Below are 25,713 nucleotides of genomic sequence, written 5' to 3' on the forward strand. Positions count from 1 at the left end.
AGACGTCGGAGCCAAAGTCTCGTTGCACCAATTCCGCGAAGTGCATCCTCCATTGGGCCAAATGGTGGAAGCCAGAAGGTTCGAGATCAGGAAGACCAATCCAGTGCTGTTGCGATAATGACAGAGGCCTCACCCGACGAATGACCGTGCTTGTGTTCACCACCACGTCTACACAGACATCATGCAAAGCCTATGAATATCTCGGATGCTCTGGTTTTCCGTCAAAAAGAAGCTCAGTGGTAGCTTCCTGCCTGGGACGCACATCAGAGACGACAGTTTGAAGGCTGAGTATAGCGCTGCCACGTATCGGAACTTCATGAAACTGTAGGGTCCGAAGCGAAAATATTCCAGATCTCCCTCAGCAAATTCCGCATTCTTTCAACCGACGTTGGCCGTGAAAAATATGTTGCATTACTTATTGAACGCTCGTCGTACCTGACTTATTGTGTTAAGCATTTAACGTAAGATTACACATGTTGTGAGTAGGTTATCAGAGAATTTTAAATTTTTAAATTTGGTCAGTATTAGGTTATATGGAATACTGAAAATCAAACATTTTGTTGCCCTAGAGGCGGTTAGGTAGGCAAACTGCTACTGATGGTTCAAATGGCTCTGAGCACTATGGGACTTAACATCTATGGTCATCAGTCCCCTAGAACTTAGAACTACTTAAACCTAACCAACCTAAGGACAGCACACAACACCCAGCCATCACGAGGCAGAGAAAATCCCTGACCCCGCCGGGAATCGAACCCGGGAACCCGGGCGTGGGAAGCGAGAACGCTACCGCACGACCACGAGATGCGGGACCGAGCGAGGTGGCGCAGTGGTTAGACACTGGACTCGCATTCGGGAGGACGATGGTTCAATCCCGCGTCCGGCCATCCTGATTTAGCTTTTCCGTGATTTCCCTAAATCGCTCCAGGCAAATGCCGGGATGGTTCCTTTGAAAGGGCACGGCCGACTTCCTTCCCCGTCCTTCCCTAATCCGATGAGACCGATGACTTCGCTGTCAGGTCTCCTTCCCCGAAAATAACCAACCAACCACGAGATGCGGGCACTGCTACTGAAAACCTGTTTGACCAGATGAATGGGTAACGGTTTGAGGACGTCCCTCCCATCTTCTCCGTGCCATAAAAATCCGAACTGTCATGTATAAATCAGCTTCAAATCTGGGTAATTTGCTAGCTAGTTTTCCACGTATGTCAATGTTTATGACGTCATATCTCTTGAACTATGTGTCGTACAATGACACAGTTTTCTAGTTACATTCAGGTGTTTATTTAGATACTCTCTGCAAAATGTGTTCCAAAAAGGGTTAGAACTAAAGAAGTAATAAATGGAAACGTTATGTCTGAAGGTGTGATAAGCATGAACAACGATTAAAAACTATATAAAATACAGAAATTGTAATTTTTATTGGCACTGAAAACCGTTAGGAAGGCGACAGGGGCTGGATGACTAGGTGACCGGATGGGCGGTTTCACTTTTTTGTAAGATACATTTTATTAAAAATGAGTCAAGAGCTTTCTCAAAATTTATGAATTCCATGTAAAATGTTAATCTGTATTAATTCCTCCGTCACAATATTTCGTCCACGACTTGCAGATGTTTTGCTATGCAGTGTACGCTTATGAGGCTAGTTTATTGCTACTCCTGAAAAAATACCAGTGTTTTCATATGATCGGTGACAAAGTAACAAGTGTTTGCTTCAAGTACCGTGCACCGTATTAATCTCATGAAATTCCAACAGTCTGTATCAGAGTGAAGCAGATCTAGTCCTTCTCAAAAGACGTGGTTCATATGTCTCTCGTTTTTTGAGTGTTCGCTACATGCTACATACAGAGTGTACTGCTGCTCCCATTTCAGGTATACCTAATTTCTCTTGAAAGGTGTAAGTACTCGTAACACAAAAGCTGTATAAGGAAAATCTTCTCCTCTTTCACGCTGTATTTTGCTCGTCCATCTATTACACCGCTTTGCCAAATGCCTGAGTGTCCCTTTAACCATATTAAGTTATCAGCTCCAACTATATACTATCATACTAGCTAGTGGACTTCGAAAGATGATCTGTTCCATAAAGCACAACAAACGAAAATACGTCGCGTAAGCTATAACAGAATACAAATACAAGAAAGACACTTGCGGATTGAAGAAGGCATTTATACTGTACTTTAGCAAAGGGAACCCCGAAAATGTTATTAGTTTTCGAAACAGAAACATTCGCACGGAATAATAGACTGTCCAATTCCGGCCCTCACGACGATGACGATAACAATGAAGGAGATGATGATGATGATCATCAGGCTCAATAGGTTTGTGTGTGTGTGTGTGTGTGTGTGTGTGTGTGTGTGTGTGTGTGTGTGTCTGCGCGTCCGTGCGTGCGTGGTGCGATACCACTGATTGCCGTTATTTATTTGGCTTAAGATGTGCATTTGGTTAACAAGGTGTCACTGCTCTATACAAAACCACCGTGGAAATATCGTGTTCATACCGTCACAAAAGAGACGTCGAACTTGGTGGTGTTAACAGTTGACAGATTTCTTTCAACACAGATATACCTGGCAAGATCTACGGAAATGCTGCGTCCTGCTGACGGCAGAGGATATGGCAGTCAATAACCGTTAAAGAACTTTTATTCCATTTACATTATATAGCCCAGGAATTCCGTACCTTGGTTTGTGAAACATAGATTCTAACAAGCTATACTGAAAAGTGCAGTACTCCATACTTTCTGGCAAATACCACAGTGGCGTGAATAAAAAGGGCATTTCTGGATGCTAAGAAGCAAATATTCCGCAGTATGACATTAGTATGGCACTTACTTTCAATGAAAAAAATACATTTTTTCTGGATTTATTTGAAGTACGATGTGCAATGTCACAGAATTGGAAGGAACTCTCGGAACGGTTTCCAGCGCCTGCGTTTGAGGCATATGAAAGAGTTACTTTACGTAACAACTCTGTGAAAATCAGGCCTTATTTTTTTATATGACAAATATTTTGGTTGCAATGAGGTCCACAGTAGAAACAAATGTTTTAAATGGCAGTACTCAGTCGCACCTGATGCACTTAGTTGGATTACACCACCTTGTTATCATTTTTCGTTCAGCCAGTTTCGAGTGTACGGTGTAACCGGCGATACTGACGTTCTCTGAGGTGCCAACACATTATGACCATTGCACACCGAGACATTCAGTTGTGGGCACGTGCCGTTGTAAGGAAAGTATTTAAGCTGAGAAGACCCGAAAGGGGAACTATTATAGAGACGAAACGAACCTCAAATGGGGAAAACCTCTAACATAAACGAGTCTCACAATGGGCAGTATGGTGTCGTTCGAAGATAGAGGTCCAAAGCCCATGCCAAAATTGGCACCCCACGACGGAAGCACAGTTAAAGACAGTCGCTTCCTGACGCAACAGCGAATGAGAGACGACGGCGTGGACGCAACGTCAACAGGTTCCTTACGCCGCCACTGCTGAAAGGGTCCTAACGGCAGAGTACAGAGCCCACTGTGCAGTCATCGCTTACGACGACAGAATCGTTTTAGTCAGATCCAGTAGCGAGAGTTGTATGAGATGGCAGAACTGTACATCGAAGACTGTAGTCAACTGTTCGTTGAGTAAAGACTATCACTCTGTATTGTATGAAGTGATACGTTGTAGCGAGTATCGTCAGTAACGAATAGACATTTCTGCGGGCGCGAATTGTTTGATACAGCTCAAAGTTTAATGAAGTGATCCAGAAGTAAAGCTAGGCTTGCTACGAGCACCTACATTGCCGGCGCCAATGTCTCGAGCGCTATTCTCGTGGCTCTACATTCAGACTGGTATGAGTTCCTCGCAAACGGCGAAGCTGGTCTGTTGTTTGCTTGCTGATGACGTGAGTATCTGTGGAAAGTGGCTGAAGGACGGTAAAACCACGAGTAGGCGAGAAGGTGTTGGTCACACTCGATCATAAAACGTGAATGCCGGGTGCTTGTTCACTCTGTAAAACAGGATAGGCGGCCGATATGACGACAGAGCACAAAGCTTGTGCAGTTACAAACGTTCCGGAGCACATCGTTCAACCGATGTTGTTGAACACACAGACCTGCAGCAGATGATCCTACGTATTCCCTCGTTGGCCCAACGATATGGCCAATTACGATTTCTGTAGGCATGGCATAGTCAACACTGGAGCTAAAATTAATGGAAATCTGTCGTCTGGTAGGATGATTGGCGTATCTTGTTACGACATGTTGATAGTCGTGTCTGGATACTTCATCATCCCACCATTGCTCGAAAAATCCAGCGCGCCACGGACGCAGTTCAGTACAATGCAAGTAGGACATCTTTTACATCTAGAAACTCTGGTGGTATTCTGAGGTAGTTAGCTGTGTACGAGGTGAAAACGTTTCTAGAACACCTGCATCTTTTTATGGTCAACGGCGGACCACCTGTACCCTCAACAGGGACGGCATCTTCCACTGTGGTAACTGTTAGTGTCACAAGGTCAGCACTGTGGTACAGTGGTTTCAGTAACACGATAGCGAAATCAAGTTGATGTCTTGGCCACCAGATTCAGCTGATCCATACTTAGAATGTTATCGGACACCGGCTCCGCTCCCTCAAATAACCCGCTCAAAATATACGGGAACTTACGTGACCTGTGCGTAGACACCTATTGCCATGTACCTCCGGGAACGTAACAACGATTTGTCGAAGGCGTGTCATGAAGAATCGCTGTTTTGTTCCTTTATAAAGGTCGATCAACACACGCTATTTAGCGGGTGGTCGTCATGTTTTGGTTCACCAATATACTGCAGTTAAAGCAAAAGATTACGTTGAACATACGTTGTTAAAATGAAGCGGGCGGTGTTCAAAACAGGCAACATAAAGAGGCTCTTGAATAACTGTGACTTAACATACCAATTCACGTGTAACAACGCACTTAAACAAACAACGTCACAAAAATTTATGAGGCCCCTGGTTCATAGCCTCTACACCGCAGTACAACACAAGACACAAACGTAGGTTTCGACTTTAACCCAAATATGCCTGTTTCAGGGCTCTACGAGATACTTGAAAATGGCTAAATGTCCTAAAATATGTCTTATTTGAGGAAAGAAAAAAAATTAATGCAAGAATCAGTCAGCGCGGGAGGATATTTTCAGATTCATATGAGCATTTATTATACTTTCTCTCTAATGCATTCGTGTCTCATGACGATATAGGAGAAAAATTGAGAAGGTATCATGGGTTGTTTTTGGGTAAACATTAGCCCAATTTTACTGAACAACCCGAAACCTCCAGAGAAAGAATTGGCTACCACTTACAACAAGACTACACGGCAATCGGAGTTCTGCAAGTTTTTTGTATATGTGTTAGATGACGTTCAGAATTCAATCACCAAAACAAGTCGGTGTAGCTCTGAAAAACTCTCGAGAAAATCACGTTCCGGGAGTCCATAATATCCTAAAATAAGGTCGATTATGTCGAAGGGTCCGGGATTTGATTCCAAGCCGACGCCAATTTTCAAACAAATGTGCAGGTTGTACGAGCATTTTTGTGAGGCGTAAAATAAATAAATATCGAAACCATTAGTAGCGCTCTAGACTGATAATAATTGATGGGTTACTGGTTCGAGTCTCGTTTCGGTCATTTATTGTTTTATTTTTTTCCATTAATTTCAAATACCTACAACATTTAAATATAAAATTCATCAAATATAGGGTAATTAACATATAACTGCCATTTTTAAGGAACAAGCACGTCTCCTTATTTTTAATTATTCAACACAGACAAAAAGATCTTGGTTTAATTATAAATATAAATTTTTAACTAGCGGTCTTTTACGAAAGACTTAATAAAGTTTCCTTAAATTTAAAAAAATCATGACAAATTAATTTGTTTTCATCCTTATGTGTTTTAAGATTCACGGACATGCTCACGGCATCCATAGCTTTGCTTAAAATTCTACCACGACCAATCGAATTCATGCTGCCCACATTGCTGGCGAACTCTGTCACAGAGTATCACGGCATCGTGAAGAACGTACGTTGCTTTACGGCATTAAAGACGCTCAGAAACCTTCAAATTAGATTTAATCAATACTTTTTCACAGTTGAATATAATTGTGGAGGATTGATATTTATTTTATGAACTTAGTTTTAAATTTAAAAGTTTACAACAAATCCTTGTTAGTGTACAAAGTACTTTCTTGTAAGAATAAAACAAATACATAGAAAAACTTTAAGTGTTTTAAAGTTATTGAAATTTCAGACAACATCTATAACATAATTTAAAAAAAAACGGTGCACAATCCTACATTCTTACCAGTAGAGCCTGGGAACGGGGGAAGTTGAACATTACTGGGGAGACAGAGTACAAAAATAAAACCGCTACATTTAGTTTCCACAAAGGTACAGTAAATGAAATCTCGTCTACTGCATAATAACCGCGCAAAAACTTTTATTTGAGTTCCGGCCTGTAACATCGCTATGTGTACGTCAGTTTGTTTTAGGCCGAACACCCGTCTGCAATTAAGCGAGGAGATGAAATTCAGCTCGCAAAATTTAATTTAGGGCGGCGGGCCTGTTTCCACGCCAATAAACGACCGCGGCGCCGACTCTGTTACACGATACCTTTAATTTATTATACACGTGCGATCATTCGGTTTAGCAAATCGGTTTAACTAATACGGGCGCAGAGCTGCAACTCTGCAGTTGTTGCAGAACGCAAGCGGAAGCTGTGTGGACTGTTCTCGGCACTAACAATATCTCAGTTTAGTCCTGGCTTGCTGCTGTTGCACGTTCTGTTGGCAGCAGAGGGTGTTTAAACTGAGTGGCGGTAACTGAGGACCTACATTGTTATATGTGTGGTAATTCTAGTAATATGTGGTCTAAGTGCTAGGTCTACCTTAGAAGTTTACGGTAATTAAGAGTTGAGGGCCACCTCGAAAAGAGGTCAATATTTTTTTCACTAAAACTTTTATTGAACTGAAGCACTTTAACTACAAAGTCTTACAAATGATGATGCTATACTTCACCATTATCAGTATATCACTCAAATTACTGACACTAAACAATGAATTAATATTAACGTAATAGGATGATAGAAATGTCGATTATTACAGCAGTGAATTTTGTATTTACGGGAACTCGCTTTTTTTAGGTAACAAACAGTTCTCGTTCATCTTGAGCAAAATTTTCTTAATACTATGTTTTACCGGGTGATCAAAAAGTCAGTATAAATTTGAAAACTGAATAAATCACGGAATAATGTAGATAGAGAGGTACAAATTGACACACATGCTTGGAATGACATCGGGTTTTATTAGAACCAAAAAATGAAAAAGTTCACAATATGTCCGACAGATGGCACTTCATCTGATCAGAATAGCAAAATTAGCATAACAAAGTAAGACAAAGCAAAGATGATGTCCCTTATAGGAAATGACCAATATGTTCACCACCATTCCTCAGCAATAGCTGTACTCGAAGAATAATGTTGTGAACAGCACTGTAAAGTATGTCCGGCGTTATGGTGAGGCACTGGCGTCGGATGTTGTCTTTCAGGATCCCTAGAGATGTCTGTCGATCACGATACACTTTCGACTTCAGGTAACCCCAAAGCCAATAAACTCACGGACTGAGGTCTGGGGACCTGGGAGGCCAAGCATGAGGAAAGTGGCGGCTGAGCAAACGATCATCACCAAGCGACGCGCGCAAGAGGTCTTTTAAACGTCTAGCAATATGGGATGGAGTGCCATCCTGCATAAACATCGTACGTTGCAGCAGGTGCTTATCAGCCAGGCTGGGGATGATGCGATTCTGTAACATATCGGCGTACCTCTCACCCGTCACGGTAGCAGTTACAAAACCATAACCACGATTTCCTGGAAGAAAAAAAGTCCGATAACGGTAGATGTGGTAAATCCAACACATACTGCGACTTTCTCGTCGTGCAATGAGGTTTCCACGACAGGTCTAGGATTTTCGGTAGCCCAAATTCTGCAGTTGTGGGCGTTGACAGACCCTCGGAGCGTGAAATGAACTTCGTCGGTCCACAACACGTTACTCAACCAATCGTCATCTTCCACCATCTTTTGAAACACCCAGACGGAAAATGCCCTCCGCTTCACTAAATCGCCAGGTACCAGTTCATGATGCCGATGGATTTTGTACGGATAGCATCGGAGGATACGCTTAAGTGCCAACCAAACAGTAGTGTATGGAATGCCGGTGCGACGTGTGACTTCACGAGCGCTGACTTCCCCGTGCATAGACGAACCCGCTACAATCTCCATTTATTCCTGGACTGTCTCAGCAGCATTACGCCTTGTACTCGGTCGGCCACTACGGGGTCTATCGTCCAAACAACCCGTGGCTTCGAACTTCGAAATCATTCTCGCCACAGCTGCATTTGTCAACGGTACTTTACCCCTTCGAATCCCCTTCCTATGGCGATAGGATCGTAACGCTGAACAAGCATATTCCCAATTCTGATAATTCACCTTCACTAAAAGCGCCTTTTTATGTAACGTCAACATGCTGCGACTACTGGCGCATCTGATTCTCTCTCTCATTACAGCTCCTTTTATGCACGATTGTCATGAGCAGTCACGGACATTTTGCTGTCCAGCGCCATCTGTCGGACATTTTGTGAACTTTGTCTTTTTTTGTTTTGTTTTAATAAAACCTCATGTCATTCCAAGCATATGTGTCAATTTTACCTCTCTATCTACATTATTCCGTGGTTTATTAAGTTTTCAAATTTATACTGACTTTTTGATCACCCGGTATGTTGTTTAAGCTACTTTAAAATATTTAAACTGAAGAAATTAAACATCAGAATTGTAAAAATTTCTGTCCTAGAATAAGAATTTCACTTGTATTACCACAGAATGAAAGTTATACATCCAGTATTTGTTAACTGAACTGTATGGATTTGGAATTAGGCGTGAGATGTAAAACATATCATTTCCTTCTCTTTCTCATACACTTGTAATAATAATATAATAATAATAATAATAATACCACGCGGAGGTCCGGGAAAAGAATAGGCCTCCGGTATGTTCTGCCAGTCGTAAAAGGCGACGAAAAGAACAAACCACTAATAGGGCTAACCCCCCCCCCCCTTTTAGTGTGATTAGTTGGTTCACGACAGAACTAAAGAAGCCTCGGACAAGCGCCTTCATGGTCGGGGACGACGCTTGATCCCTATGCCCGCCCACAATGGTAACGACACTGCTAGCCAACTGGAAAATGATTTAAATCCAAATAGAGGTGTTTTGCTGGATATGCTTCCTGCAACCACCCTGGAAGGGAAACAAAGACAGAGGATGAGATGGTCAGATGAAGTTAACCGACACCTCATGTTCTGTTATTACCAAGCAACAAACCTAGGAACCAAAACAACTGGATACAGATCACAAGTATCCACAACATTTATTACCAGATACCCAGAATTAAAATTTTTAACAGAACAACGACTAGCTAATCAGATCCGTGTAATAATCAAACATAACAGGATACCCGAGTCAGAATTAGAAAACATCAAACAACAAGTACAACAAATACTGGAACAAAATAATGTGCAATCAGAAGAAGAAGAAGAAAATACAGTAATGGACTCAAACATCCCAGAGCAAACAAACAAAGAACAACACGCATCAATTAAACAATCAGAGGAAAACGAAATCTTAAGACAGCCACCAGAACAAGCACAAACAGAACACGAAGTGATGGTTCAAATGGTTCAAATGGCTCTGAGCACTATGGGACTCAACTTCTGAGGTCATTAGTCCCCTAGAACTTAGAACTAGTTAAACCTAACGAACCTAAGGACAGCACAAACATCCATGCCCGAGGCAGGATTCGAACCTGCGACCGTAGCGGTCCTGCGGTTCCAGACTGCAGCGCCTTTAACCGCACGGCCACTTCGGCCGGCCTAAGAACACGAAGTGACACACATGTTAGATATCGATGAAAAATTTCAGTTGACATATATAGAATACAAAGCCTAATAACCCACAAGTCGAAACAACAATAAAAACTATCAACACAATCATACACAACAAAATAGATGAAAACACAACTATGGAAGAGTTACAACTGCTGGTTTATATAGGAGCACTCACTACACTAAATATACACCATAGACAGAGATCAGAACCAACCAACACACAGAAGAAACCCACCAAACCAGCATGGCAACACAGGCTACAGATCAGAATAGAAAAACTGAGAAAAGACATCGGAAAGTTAACACAATTTATAAGAAATGAAATGTCAGAGAAAAAATGAAAAAGGTTAGGTAAAATCTCACAACAAGAAGCGATAGAGCAATTAGATGAAAAGAAGCAGAAGTTACAAGCATTGGCCAAACGACTTAGAAGATACAAAAAAAAGTGAAAATAGAAGGAAACAAAACAAAACATTCAACACAAACCAAAAGAAATTTTACCAGACAATAGATAACACACACATTAAAATAGACAATCCACCAAACATAACAGACATGGAACACTTCTGGAGCAACATATGGTCAAACCCGGTACAACATAACAGGCATGCACGGTGGATACAAGCAGAAACAGACACATACAAGATGATACCACAAATGCCTGAAGTGTTAATTTTGCAACATGAAGTCACCCAAGCAATTGATTCTACTCGCAATTGGAAAGCCCCTGGAAAAGATAAAATAGCAAATTTCTGGCAAAAGAAATTCACCTCAACACATTTACATCTAACTAAATTATTTAACAGTTACATTGCAGACCCATACACATTCCCTGATACACCTACACATGGAATAACTTATCTGAAACCTTAAGATCAAGCAGACACAGCAAACCCAGCTAAATATCGCCCCATAACATGCCTACCAACAATATACAAAATATTAACTTCAGTCATTACACAGAAATTAATGACACATACAACACAGAACAAAATTATAAATGAAGAAGAAAAGGCCGTTCAAAGGAGCACGAGGATGTAAAGAGCAACTGATAATAGATGCAGAGGTGACATATCAAGCTAAAATTAAACAAAGGTCGCTACACTATGCATACTTTGATTACCAAAAAGCTTTTGATAGTGTACCCCACTCATGGTTACTAAAAATATTGGAAATATACAAAGTAGATCCTAAATTGATACAGTTCCTAAACATAGTAATGAAAAATTGGAAAACCACACTTAATATCCAAACAAAATCAAATAATATCGCATCACAGCCAATACAGATTAAGCATGGAATATATTTACTGGAACATACCCACACAAAATCACACATCTGCTATACATGGATGATCTAAAACTACTGGCAGCAACAAATCAACAACTCAACCAATTACTAAAGATAACAGAAGTATTCAGCAACGATATAAATATGGCTTTTGGAAGAGACAAATGTAAGAAAAATAGCATAGTCAAGGGAAAACACACTAAACAAGAAGATTACATATTGGATAACCACAGCGACTGCATGGAAGCGATGGAAAAAACAGATGCCTATAAATAGGAATAGATAATACAAATATTAAAGAAGAACTAAAAGAAAAATATAGACAAAGACTAACAAAAATACTGAAAACAGAACTGACAGCAAGAAACAAGACAAAAGCTATAAATACTTATGCTATACCAATATTGACCTACTCATTTGGAGTAGTGAAATGGAGTAACACAGACCTAGAAGCACTCAATACACTTACACGATCACAACGCCACAAATATAGAATACACCACATACATTCAGCAACTGAAAGATTCACATTAAGCAGAAAGGAAGGAGGAAGGGGATTTATCAACATAAAAAACCTACATTATGGACAGGTGGACAATTTAAGAAAATTCTTTATAGAACTAGCAGAAACTAGCAAAATACACAAAGCAATCACTCATATAAATACGTCGGCTACACCCCAGCAATTTCATAACCACATTTACAACCCTTTAGATCACATAACATCAACAGATACGAAGAAAGTAAATTGGAAAAAGAAAAAACTACATGGCAAGCACCCGTATCATCTAACACAGCCACACATCGACCAAGACGCATCTAACACATGGCTAAGAAAAGGCAATATATACAGTGAGACGGATGGATTCATGATTGCAATACAGGAACAAACAATAAACACCAGATATTACAGCAAGCATATTATTAAAGATCCGAAAACCACAATATATAAATGCAGACTTTGCAAACAACAAATAGAAACAGTAGATCACATCACAAGCGGATGAACAATACTAGCAAATACAGAATACCCCAGAAGACATGACAATGTAGCAAAAATAATACATCAACAGCTTGCCTTACAACATAAACTTATAACACAACACGTTCCCACATACAAGTATGGACCACAAAATGTACTGGAGAATGATGAATACAAATTATACTGGAACAGAACCATCATAACAGATAAAACAACACCACATAACAAACCTGACGTCATATTCACCAATAAAAAGAAGAAATTAACACAACTAATCGAAATATCCATACCCAATACAACAAATATACAAAAGAAAACAGGAGAAAAAATTGAAAAATACATCCAACTGGCTGATGAAGTCAAGAACATGTGGCATCAAGATAAAGTTGACATTATACCAATTATACTATCAACTAGAGGAGTCATACCACACAATATCCACCAGTACATCAATGCAATACAGCTACATCCAAACTTACATATACAAATACAGAAATCCGTAATTATTGATACATGTTCAATTACCCGAAAGTTCCTAAATGCAATGTAACATATACCGTACAGTTAAAAGGAAGTCGCGCTTGATCAAGGTCCGCGTCACTTTCCATTTTTGACCAGACATAACGTCTGAGAAAAGAAAGAAAGAATAATAACAATAATATTCGATATAAAGACAATCAATCACACACACACACACACACACACACACACAGACAGAGAGTGATGGGGGGGGCGAGGGGGGGGGGGGAGGAGTTACATAGAACAATGATTGGTCTCTGTGGCATTCTCAAATGTGGTTACAAAATAGTTGATAAATTCATCAGTGTCAGTGCCCTATAGCTTGAAGAGACAAAATGCCGTTGATCCAACTAGCCAGAAAAATGCACTGTGCTTAGCATCCAATTTGGTCGCAAAATTTGTTCGACATCTTTTGAATTTGTGGTGGGTTACGGACTGAAATTCTTCCCAACGAGGCTATACATCGTTCTAGTAACTCGCGCTTTACACATTGTATCGAATTTTACAAAGTATTTCAAAGAAATGCATTGGATTTTACCAGCCTATATCTTACAGATGAATGGAGAGAGAAACTGGGTGTGAATTTTATTTTACAAATACGACTACAAAGTTTTCATTTTCAGACGACCCACTCCATCTTACAATGGTGTACGTCTTAGACGCTTGCACATACAACACTCAGGTTAGTTTACGAAAAAAAATATTTTAATTTATGTTTCACAATTATTCAATGTGTCCTCCACCGAAAGCAGAAGGAACTTCCAGATGACTGTCAAACTCTAGCAATATTTCCGTGAACGTGTCTGGAGTTACTGTACCTGCTGCAACTGCTACGCGGTGTCGCGATTAGAAATGGTTCAAATGGTTCTGACCAGTATGCGACTTAACTTCTGAGGTTATCAGTCGCCTAGAACTTAAAACTAATTAAACCTAACTAACCTAAGGACATCACACACATTCTTGCCCGAGGCAGGATTCGAACCTGCGACCGTAGCGGTCGCTCGGTTCCAGACTGCAGCGCCTAGAACCACACGGGCACTCCGGCCGGCGTCGCGATCAGAAAATGGATCAAATGGCTCTGAGCACTATGGGACTAAACATCTGAGGTCATCAGTCCCCTAGAACTTAGAACTACTTAAACCTAACTAACCTAAGGACATCACACACATCCATGCCCGAGACAGGATTCAAACCTGCGACCGTAGCGGTCGCTCGGTCCCAGACTGTAGCGCCTAGAACCACTCGGCCACTAGGGCCGGCGTCGCGATTAGAAACTGATACTTTGTTAAGGGAAGAAAAACATAGACAGGGAGTTTAACAAACCCCTGAAGAATTAAAAGTTCTTATAGTGGGATATGGCGGCCTTGAAGGCCAGTGGTGTAATGCGAAATCCAGCACCCCTTTACGCTGTGCCATTCTCTCCAAGGAAGTCTCGCCCCACAGTTGTAAGAGAAGCGGAACAGAGAACTCAGACGCCTTTCACTGTTTTTTTTAAACGTTGTTTATAAAAACAACAGCAGTCGAAAAGCATCACTAAAATTTTTTATTAAGTAACAGTCTCGACCGCATAAAATAATGTATTTTATTTCATCTTCAACTATTGTAGCCATCTGGTCCTCAGCTGCGTATAATATTAAGCTGTGTTGGCACATATTGCTTCTAGACTGTCTAACCGCAACTGAAAAAATATGCCTTACGTATTTTGCCTTTTTTTGTTTGCAAGTCATCTTCAGTGGCTTGGAATATGTGCATATTTTTGTACTATTTAGTTTGCCTCGTGAACGTTTTATACAGGCCGTTACAGGCATAGGTACAGATACTAGGATAATTGGTACCCTTATATGTACCCACTTCAGAGTGTTAGATTTTTTTTCTCTGTGTCTAACCGTCTTACGCAAACACATCACATAATTTGCTATTTTGTGTTTTGTGCACTATTGTGCACCTGTCAGTGTAGACTTTCCGATTTGGACCTACATGTCCACCCTTCATTACCTAACCAGCTGCCAAGGGGAAAATAAATAATAGGGGCTTGCTCGCCCCACGCAACAGTCAGGTACTACTCGTAATAGCTACAATAGTGGTCTGTAAATGAAGTAAATGCTGATGTAGTGTTGTTCAGTACATTGTCCTTAGCCAGCAACAGAAATACATGCAACTATACCCTTAACACCCTGTATATAAATTATAAACACTGCTGGCATTTTTCGCTTTTCTTTGATGCAGTTATAAGTCGAAGTTGAACTTACAAGATACGAGCAAGTAGAACTTTAAATTATTACTGCAGCATAGAAAAGCAAAAGGCCCTATAACAGCTTTAACATACATACGCGCACACACACACACACACACATATATATATATATATATATATATATATATATATATATATATATATATATATATATATATAAGAAGAAAGGCGAAATGAATAAGGCAAAAAAAAATTTTATTCAGTTGTAATTAGGCGGTCCTCAAGTACTTATTAGCAACATACTGCAATTTATTTTTATTTTAAAAGTTCAGACCACTTATTCCATGATGATTCTTGGTGCCGGTGGAATGGAGCAGGAACCGCTCCGACAAGGCCTGAATCAAACCGGGCGCCTTTTAAAATTAAAATAAATTACTTTATGTAGTCAAGACTGCTCTTCAATTAAAATTTGCAAAAGCCTTTTGTTGCCATGTTGGAACACGTTTGATAATTAACGAGCTAGCTACAACCTCTTCCGAAAACCGCATGACCTGTTAATTTACAAAAGGCATCAAGGTAAACTTTTAGATTCCATACTAAATTTGATATTCACCCTAAGATAATGTCTTCAGTTGAAGTTTTATCCACTGTTGATTAGGTTACAAAAATAATTATGCTCTGTGCTGTTCAGAAGTGACTTATCGTCGCACTTCAGGCCCTGCCCATCATCAGTTATATCTATCAAGGAAGAATGCAATCATAACCAGAACTGTATTGAACAACACCTCACTTAGTATAAAAGCTACACATGATGTTAGATGAAATACAGGGGCAGATATACTCGGTGGTTATAACAAAAGCGCAACTATACACAATGGTCCGTGAAGGCTGTAATTATTCTACGGCAGCGAAACTTCGGGTGATATTCTAATACGTTAATGTGGAACTGATTTATGGTGAAAACAAATTCGTTCAAATTCTGGCTACCAGGTGCAAACCTGTAACTGTGAATGCAAGAAAGGTGTGAAGGGTTTTTCCGTAATGCATTAAGAATGGGACGTGGGCAGAAAATGTCAAACAAGTGAGAAATGCGTAATGTAGAATTTATTATCGGGCGCCGCTTACACTGTATGTTCAATACGAGCATCGGAGACGTTGACGGACTTTTGTACAGCGCAGACTTGCACCTGGTGGCCAAAATGGAACTAATTTTTTTTCCAGCGTAAATCGCTTCATAAATAAAAGTGTCATGTTACATAACATGTAGACAAAACAATACAAGCAGTCCACATGTCTACGTATCTTGATAAAATCCCAGTTGGCATAATGCAGACACTAGATGAAATGAACACAGTTGCCAAAATTCTCGTACCATCCATGCACGTTCGCTGCCGACATGCATGGAGTACTCAGGTAAAAGTGTAATTCTCGCCTTAAGGCTATCGTCGGCAGAACTTCCACCTTCTGTATCTTATCTGAAGCAGCCCTAATGGCAGAAGCAGCATAAATCCACTAGTGTCACACGTACTCCAAAGTGGGGCGATATCATGAAACTGGATTTCAACTAACATTTCGAGAAAGGACCAGTACATTCTTCTCTGTAAAGTTGGTCAAATTTTCAGTCATTACTGTTAAAGTTTCGTAGAACGCACCTAATAATTCTATTCTACAGTTACATTGCGTAATAATTCACTGCTTCAGTGAAATTGACGTTGAATCTTGTGCTAGTGATTCAAAAACGCAAAATGTGGGAAATGTTATCCGCATGAAATTTTTAATGGCAGGAAATCATTTAATTGCAATAATAGGGTTTACGACGAGACCAATAGAAAATAATTTAAATGGCGGGGAGACACAAAATCTGGGAACGTAAAAAGTGGTTTTTCTATAATTGAGCCGTTAGCTCGTTTATAACACTGACCTGGTACTAAAAGTACACTATAGAAACAAATAGGAGAAAATGATAACTACCTACAGAGATTCTGAATCACGCGTATGGGAAAAATGTTTGCCCCTACTGATCTGAAAACCTGTGGGCGCCCCTGACAGACCTATACCATTATTATGACTATATCATTATAATGACTATATCTTTATAATAACTATATCTTTATTATGACTATATCTTTATTATGACTATATCATTATTATGACTATATCTTTATTATGACTATATCTTTATTATGACTATATCTTTATTATGACTATTTCATTATTATTTTTTTACTTATCTGTATCTGTAATTTTGTCCGGTTCGCTAGTATCACCTTCACCATTCAATAGCTTACTTTATGTAATCACGTTTCGGCTGACTAGAAAGGGACATCACATTGCAGACTGTTCTATAAAAGCACGTGTCAGCATACTACGTAATAAAATAGCTGACGGACTTGTTAAGAAAGTCATTTACGGTGAAAATAAGAGGACAAGTCTAGTATTGTCGGGACACTTTACCCACAAGATAGATCATGATGTTAGAAAAGAATGGGCAACGAGTGGAGGGCCTGAAAGGCGACCAAAGGACCAATTCTGACTACAATTTGGATTGGTGCGATAACATGCGGGCGGAAATTCTTAATCATTTCGTCCTGCGCGATGTTTAATGATAGTCGATTGAAACAAGAACATCACATCTATATCATACCCTATTCTCAGAACGATCGTGTTGAACGGAAACCCATGCCAGCACCAATAATACGTCCGTTTCACGCTGTACTACATATACAAGATGAAGTTACGTCACATAGTCGATCGGCTGCTTCATTTCATCTGATTGTAACTTATCAATAATTAATAAAGTTTGTTGTCATGTATTCTCTTTCTACATATTGTTCACAGGTACTGAAACATTAAATATTCTGACGGGAAAAGCTCAATTTAATTTTACAGTTTTTGTCATCTAGGTGCCGTACTGTATTTAATTTTTAAAGGCTGAGCTCATTTTAGGATTCTATTGTATTTTCTATTTGTTTGCGTTTAATCCATTTTTGACACAACTATACACTGTTCCAATGTTCTTAAGAACGAACAATGCATGTGGTCCTAGGAAACATGCATGAACGCTACTCAGGAATATTGCGATAGCTCTAAGATTTTCGCAAATCTTGAAAGAACGAGATTTCTTAAGGGAAAACATGGTGGCTTTAAACGAATTACCTGTCTTTTCTGTAATTTCCATTCCAACCGCCGACAAAGTTTTTCATTACTGTAGTTAATTTTATAATTCAGTTAATAAATATGTTATATCATTTTTTCGTCATTTTATCGATATTTACAAGTCATTTTAGTATTAAATTTCGAAGTGTTTTTATGTCATAATAATCCTGGCGCTGCAGTTAAAGGTCCCTTTTGATATTCTTTAACTAAGTAAACTCGCACTAGGGGCAGCTACCCCCACTGGCACCCCATACGGACGTCCCTGAGGCCAATGAATATAAACTACACCAAATATCAAAATAGCTTCTTCGTTTAACGTTTCGCGGCCTCACAGCTCGACCCTAATTTACCGCTGGCACAGTGTGATAGACAGCTTGGGCTTATACACCGGCACCTGGCTTCTCCCATCCTGAGTTCCCCGCGGCTTTGTAAGTTACTGCCGTGGAGAGACTGTCGGTCCTTATCACTGGCTCCTCAAAGACACTCCTCACGTCCTAAATTGTGGCCGGAGGCGCTGTTGCGGGCAGTCTTTTCCTCCGTATTTATCCGAGTGTAATATCTTTCCGCACTGGCGCTCAACACACTCTTAGTGCGGCCGGCCGACAAAAGAGCAGAAGAGAGAAAGGTGCGTCCACCCCCGCCCCTCTCCATCCACACACACACACACACACCGCAAGGCACGGGGTCAGGGACGGAGAGCGGAGGAGAGTGAATGAGGGTGTCTGTGGGTGCGGCGGGAGGGTCGTTCACACCGAGACAAGAAAAATAAGGCGGTGAGGGAAGGGCAGTATAAAAGTGCGAGGTTGAGAGAGAAGCAGATGAAAAGGGGCGTAGCTGCCCCTTGCAGGTGTAGGGCACGGACGTGAAGGGCGGTGGCCCTGCAACAGAAAAGCGCGGACTCGTGAAGAGCGTGTCGTTCCGCAGAAACGATCTGTCGCGCTGGGGACGAGGCGCGGGGCGTCGCAGATTGGCAAACTTATAATCGGCTTCGCACGCCGATGGCACGTGCCCCGACACCTCTGTATCTCACTGCGGCAAAAATTTATGGAATCTTGCCGGGCACGAGGGAATGTACCGCCTACGTGTCTCGCCGCATACAGACACGACTGCTGGCGGTCAAGTGAGAGGGACGGCCTAGGAAGCAGTCTTTCTTGCACACATCTTACTGCTCATACGAAGTATTTAGGCTGATTACAAGACACTGAAGTACAATAAAAGAACAACACTAGGCTCGGTGATCATTACGAGCACACAATACACTAGTAGCCATTAAAATTTGTACACCAAGAAGAAATACAGATGATAAACGGCTAATCATTGGACAAATATATTATAGAAGAACTGCCATGTGATTACATTTTCACGCAATTTGAGTACTGAGAAATCAGTACCCAGAACAACCACCTCTGGGCGTAATAACGGCCTTGATATTTTTGCCATTGAGTCAAACAGAGCTTGGATGGCGTGTACAGGTACAGCTGTCCGTGCAGCTTCAACACGATACCACAGTTCATCAAGAGTAGTGACTGGCGTATTGTGACGAACCAGTTGCTCGGTCGCCATTGACCAGGCGTTTTCAGTTGGTGAGAGATCTGGAGAATGTGCTGGTCAGGGCAGCAGCCGAACATTTCCTGTATCCAGAAAGGCCCGTACAGGACCTATAACAGGCGGTCGTGCATTATCCTGCTTGTGACGTATAAAAATTTTCAGTGCCTACAGTGACACGTCTTTCATTGTCACACAAAAGTTTATTTTAAAAGGGGATCACTTAAGACTATTTCCATGGGTTCTCCCCTCAAATTTCTCCCCCATATCACAAAATTGTCGTCTGATGTAGTACCAACTGAAAAAATAAATTCCTTTTAAAGCACAGTTTCGTATACAATTTATACTCAAAACCTTGCACCTGTGTCACAGAATAAATTCTACATCGACAATACTTTACACAAGTTTAAGGGAAGTAATGCTTCCGATAATTATTACAATATTTAAAAAACATCAAAATGTGAACAGGCTGAAATGAACTAACAGTACATGAGACTATGTTCACCAATTCAACTATAAAAAGCTAAGGAGCATATTATTAGCGAAATGAGAAATATCCAAAAGTGAAATGCCTAAATGAGCACTTCTCTATTGGGAGTAAATCAAAACAATCAGAATGGCTGAAAGACAGCACAATAACATGATCCATGAACGAATAAAAGCTAAGCAACTAAGCAAATAAGAGAATAGACAAGAATGAGATGCCAACAAAATGAGAGCTGGCTGAACTCATTCGGCACTTATATACGGTTGCGCTCGTGGCGGCACCTCGCGGCCCGTGCGCAACACGCGCGCCTGCGATCAGAAGGCACTCTTAGCGATCGCTGCGGCGTCTAGCGGCCGGTACGCAAGTTGTGCGATTGCTCTCTCAGGTCGATCCTTAATCTATGATGTTACATGCTGAAATGTAGGGATCCGCAGGGATCGAATGAAGGGTACAGCCACGGGTCGTAACACATCTGAAATGTAACGTCAACCGTTCAAAGTGCCGTCAATGCGAACAAAGTGCCATACCATCACGCCGGGTGATACGCCAGTATGGCCATGACGAATAGACGCTTCCAATGTGCGTTCACCGCGATGTCGCCAGACACGGATGCGACCATCGTGATGTTGTAAACAGAACCTGGATTCATCCGAAAAAATGACGTTTTGCCATTCGTGCACCCAGGTTCGTCGTTAAGTACACCATCGCAGGCGCTCCTGTCTGTGATGCAGCGTCAAGGCTAACTGCTGCCATGGTCTCCGAGCTGATAGTCCACGCTGCTGCAAACGTCGTCGAACTGTTCGTGCAGATCCTTGTTGTCTTGCAAACGTCCCCATCTGGTGACGCAGGGATCGTGACGTGGCTGCACGATCCGTTACAGCCATGCGGATAAGATGCCTGTCATCTTCACTGCTAGTGATACGAAGCCGTTGGGATCCAGTACTGCGTTCCGTATTACCCTCCTGATCCCACCGATTCCATATTCTGCTAACAGTCATTGAATCTCGACCAAGGTGAGCAGCAATGTCGCGATACGATAAACCGTAATCGCCATAGGCTACAATCAGACCTTTATCGAAGTGCCATTTCTACGGTGTCGTTTCGTCCTTTGCAGCATTATTTAAAAATGACTGGAGTCACACATACTCCTACCCCTTAAACAGTTTAAATGGGAACAAAGCGATTCGTTTTTAAAGCCACCACGCACACAGTCGTTCATGTCCAAAGTAGAGTTTTTGCTGTTACTTCGCTGTAGTACTGTAGGATCTCAAAGGAAGGCGAGCGGATGTGGAACCAAACATGCCATCTGACCGAACGCTTCTAATCTTTGTCGATTTCTGCCAACTGAAGACTGGAACGAGAAAGTACGGTGGATGAAACCACCAAAAAATATGTGATTTACATGGCAAAACAGCCAGTATTTTTGCTTCCCCCAAATGTCGGTTAGTGCGATCTGCTGCGTAAATAAAACCAGGAATTAAAATTAAGCAATCTATGATACTAAATCGATACGATGGAACCCGGAACCAGTTCAGCGTAGAGACAAAAAAAATTACTTTTCAATATTTCGCTCAATGCTGTCATAATCTTTGCAAAAACAGACATAATGTCTGATGGGATAGCAGCAATCAGTGATTTTATAATGTTACTTATAATCCGTCTTGATTGCAAATTTTTTTTATTCATATGACCGGTTTCGGTTCATTCAGAACCATCTTCAGATCTGATATTTCAGTTACAGGAGAAACCCGTCCAAATCAAGCAACTTTCACATGCTGCGTCACATCATGTCACCGCATGTGAAAGTTGCTGGATTTGGACTGGTTACTCCTGTAACTGAAATATCAGATCTGAAGATGGTTCTGAATGAACCGAAACCGGTCATATGAATAAAAAAATTTGCAATCAAGACGGATTATAAGTAACATTATAGCTGTCATAATCAACTCATTAAGAGGTGCAAGACAAGCGTTATAAACAGCGTATACGTCTTGAGGCAGCATAAGTGACGGCGCCGTAATGACCTTACTGTAGTCATCTCGTATTTGAGAATGAGAGCACTTGGTGGCTTTTAACAAATTATACACATACTTTCAAACCTTTAAGAAATCTTCCTGGCTGAAACCTCCCACAAAATAATGAAAGTAAAAAATGTTTATCGTTTTTTATATGTTCATGCAGTAAAACTGCCACCTCAGGTATGAAATTTTAATATTTTACTTCATTACTACTAATTCTATTCGTAAAAAAACCAAGAAAAAAGTATCTACGTGTATCACTGAAAGTATCTGCAAAATTATATCATAGTTCGACATATAAATCAGGGGAAATTATGTCATGTACATTTAGAATCGCAAAAAAAATTTGCTTTTGGATTAAAATCGAGTGCAAATTACCCACTTCATATTTATCGAGTGCTTCATAATAAGAGCACTTAGCCACTGTGAACAAGCTTTAAGAATAACCTCAAACTTTTCCTAAACTTTTTGCTCACTTACTTCTTTAAAGGTAAATATTTAACACCCGAGCTTATTTGTAAGATAAGAGGGTTCAAAAACAGAAGTGGGATTCACTGGTTATAGACAGCTACATACTGTTCATCTAAACTGAACCTTCGGGTAACCAATCATACCGGTATGCTGTGTCACTGGTCATCTGCTGCGCTGATCATACAGAGTGATAATTATGGAACTATACGAAAAGAAACGTATATTAGTTGCAAACTACGGCATGCACACACTACAGATGTTCGGATGTAGGTCGTGACATGTTCGATATGCCTGCCTTCATTAGCGATGATATGGAGCAGACGAATAGCGAAAATCTGCATGACCTGCTGAATTGTCGGAACATCTATGCTATCAGTGACTCCTAGATGGATGTTTTCAGCTCAGTAATGGTTTTGGGGCTATTGCTGTACACCTTGTCTTTACTACAACCCCACAAAAAGGATTCGCATGTGTCCAAACCCGGAGAATACGGTGGCCAATCGAGGACAGTGCTAGTAACCTCTGGGTACCCTAGAGCCAGCACTCATTCAAGACATGAAACACTCTCTTCCTTCGATAGGGTGGAGCTCCGCCTTGCACGAAGCACATCTTTTCGAAATCATGGGCACTTTGGATAATGGGGATAAAATCATCTTCCAAAACATTCAAGTATCGTTCGGTAGTCACCCTGCCATTAAGGAATATGGCACCTATTATTCGGTCACTGGACACTGTACATCACACAGCTACCACTTGAGGGTGAAGAGACTTCTCGATAGCGAAAGTCGGATTCTCAGCCCCCAAAATGCACCTATTTTGATTATTGATGAAAACATCCAAATGAAAGTGGGCTTCGTCGCTAAACCAACCAATACTGCGCATACTAATTCCCATCATGACCACGGCCAACCGCGCAATTTGAACACCCTAACGCAAACCGTTCAGTGGTTATGACGATTTTATTTCATATGGTTCAATAACTGTCACCGCCACACGACATTTATTTATTTATTGTCGCCATGTATATCTGGTGTCATACCACCACTATCTCTTAAGTGCGTTTCTTACATTTAATTTCTTGTTTGCTATATTTTTCATAAATATTGTTCCTTTAGGCCCATGTAATTTTTCGATGGTTCTTCACTGTTATTCAAGCTACCTACAAAACTGCAGAACGATAGTGAAGACGGGGAAGAGGGGCACAGCTTTGGCACTTTTGCCAAGAGTCTGGGATCGACTCGCCACTGCTTGGCTGACACACACTGGAATCCGCGAGTCACAATTCCGTAGCACGCCAACTGATTTGGTAGAGCGTCACGCGGTGTTTGTTTTCTGCATTTGGAGGGGAACGCTTCAACAATACATGCTGATTCGAACCGTGTGGGTAAATACGCAGTGTTTAGGTGTCCCAGATGCTACCATGCAGAAAAACGAGTGCGAACGACGGCGAGTGAGGTGGATTACCATCTCTCTGTTAAGGAACAGCAGTCACAAATCAGTGTAGGCCCTGGCGCTAAATACGTGCTTATCACAATCGAGGCGGAAACTACCAATGTGAAAACTAGTCATGAATCATTTCGTCATGCACAACATTTTGAACGGGACGAATGTTACGGTTCGCTGGACTACCTCGCATCCCAGAAGCAAGTTGCTCTCAACATTCGATATTCGCATGCATTTTGCATCAGTGACCGTAAGACCTTGCGATCAAAGATCGATTTCCTTAGGGAAACACTGGTGGCGAACGGTTATGATGGCTTTTTCTTGATCTGCGTCATCATTCGGAGCGGTAATATTAATCATAAGAATAATAATAACAGTAATAATGACAATAACAATAATGTAAAAAAGGAAGAACTGGGAACCTCCAATGCATTCCATAAGATTACCGTTTGTGTCTAGTGTAACCGACCACATAGAAGAAATACTACGGAAGAATTAATAACTACGGTTTTCAATCAGTGCAGGACAAAAGACTGTCTTTCGACCTACGATGACCGTGCTTCACCGCTCCCTACTGTCGCAGCATTCAGGGTGTAACAAAAATGTACGGTACAAATTGCAGGACACAATGCTCACTCGTAGAAGAATAAATAGTGTCGTATGAACATGGGTCTGGCACCGCTTAGTTTCCTTGCTACAACTCATTTTCTCCAACTCATTAATCATGGGAAACACTCACGAACACTTAGCACCAGCGTATCATGTGCAACTCTTTGTCACAGAAGATGTTCAATATGCCCTCCGTGGGCATTGATACGTGCACCAACCCGCCGTCGTAGCGAATCTCGCATGCGCTGATGTGCCCTGGAGTACTGCGTATAGATTCACGGCCTTCCGTAATACGGGCTGAATGACTCTGAACATCTTGTTCAGGGGTTTCATACACGAAAGCTTCAAAATGCCCCACAAATAAAAGTCCAGTCGTTTTATGACCGGAAAGCGTGGAGGCAAGGCGATTCCCATCTCCACCTATCCATCTGTCACTGAATCTGCTATTTAAATGCCGACGGACATTAGCTCTAAAATGAAGAGTTGCTCCATCGTGCAAGATGTATGCTACTAAAATGCACCAAGTTCCATAAGGCAACGATAAATGTTTTCTAACGTGTTCCTGTCGGGACACTTTCCTCCTGGGAATCTCTCCCGGTAAAAACGTTAAACGCGTGCACCATTGCAGTCCACACATCAAATGGCAATCGGCCATCTCTGTATTTTTGTACACTGATATTGCACGAGAGGTTTGCGATTAATTGTATGTACTATCCCGTGTGATCGCAACGGACGTACTGATGGCTGGAACAGTTTATGTTATCTGTAAACAAGCAATGACGTTCGTCGCATGGCAACAAGAACATGTAAATCAAAATACTGGCGATGTACAACGTAACCAGACGTCACCTAGAGTGCATGTTCCCCATGGTTCTAACGTTCTGTCCTTGTGTGTTTCCCGTGAGTAACGAGTTGGATAAAATGAGTTTTAACACGGAAACAAAGAGTTTCCAGATCCCTGTTCATATAACATAATTTCTTCGTCTCCGTGTGAGGAATATATCCTGAAATTTGTGACGTATACTTTTGTTATACTCTGTAATAAATGATAC

Source organism: Schistocerca serialis, chromosome 7, assembly GCF_023864345.2.
Source record: "Schistocerca serialis cubense isolate TAMUIC-IGC-003099 chromosome 7, iqSchSeri2.2, whole genome shotgun sequence".
In the NCBI taxonomy this organism is placed as follows: Eukaryota; Metazoa; Arthropoda; class Insecta; order Orthoptera; family Acrididae; genus Schistocerca; species Schistocerca serialis.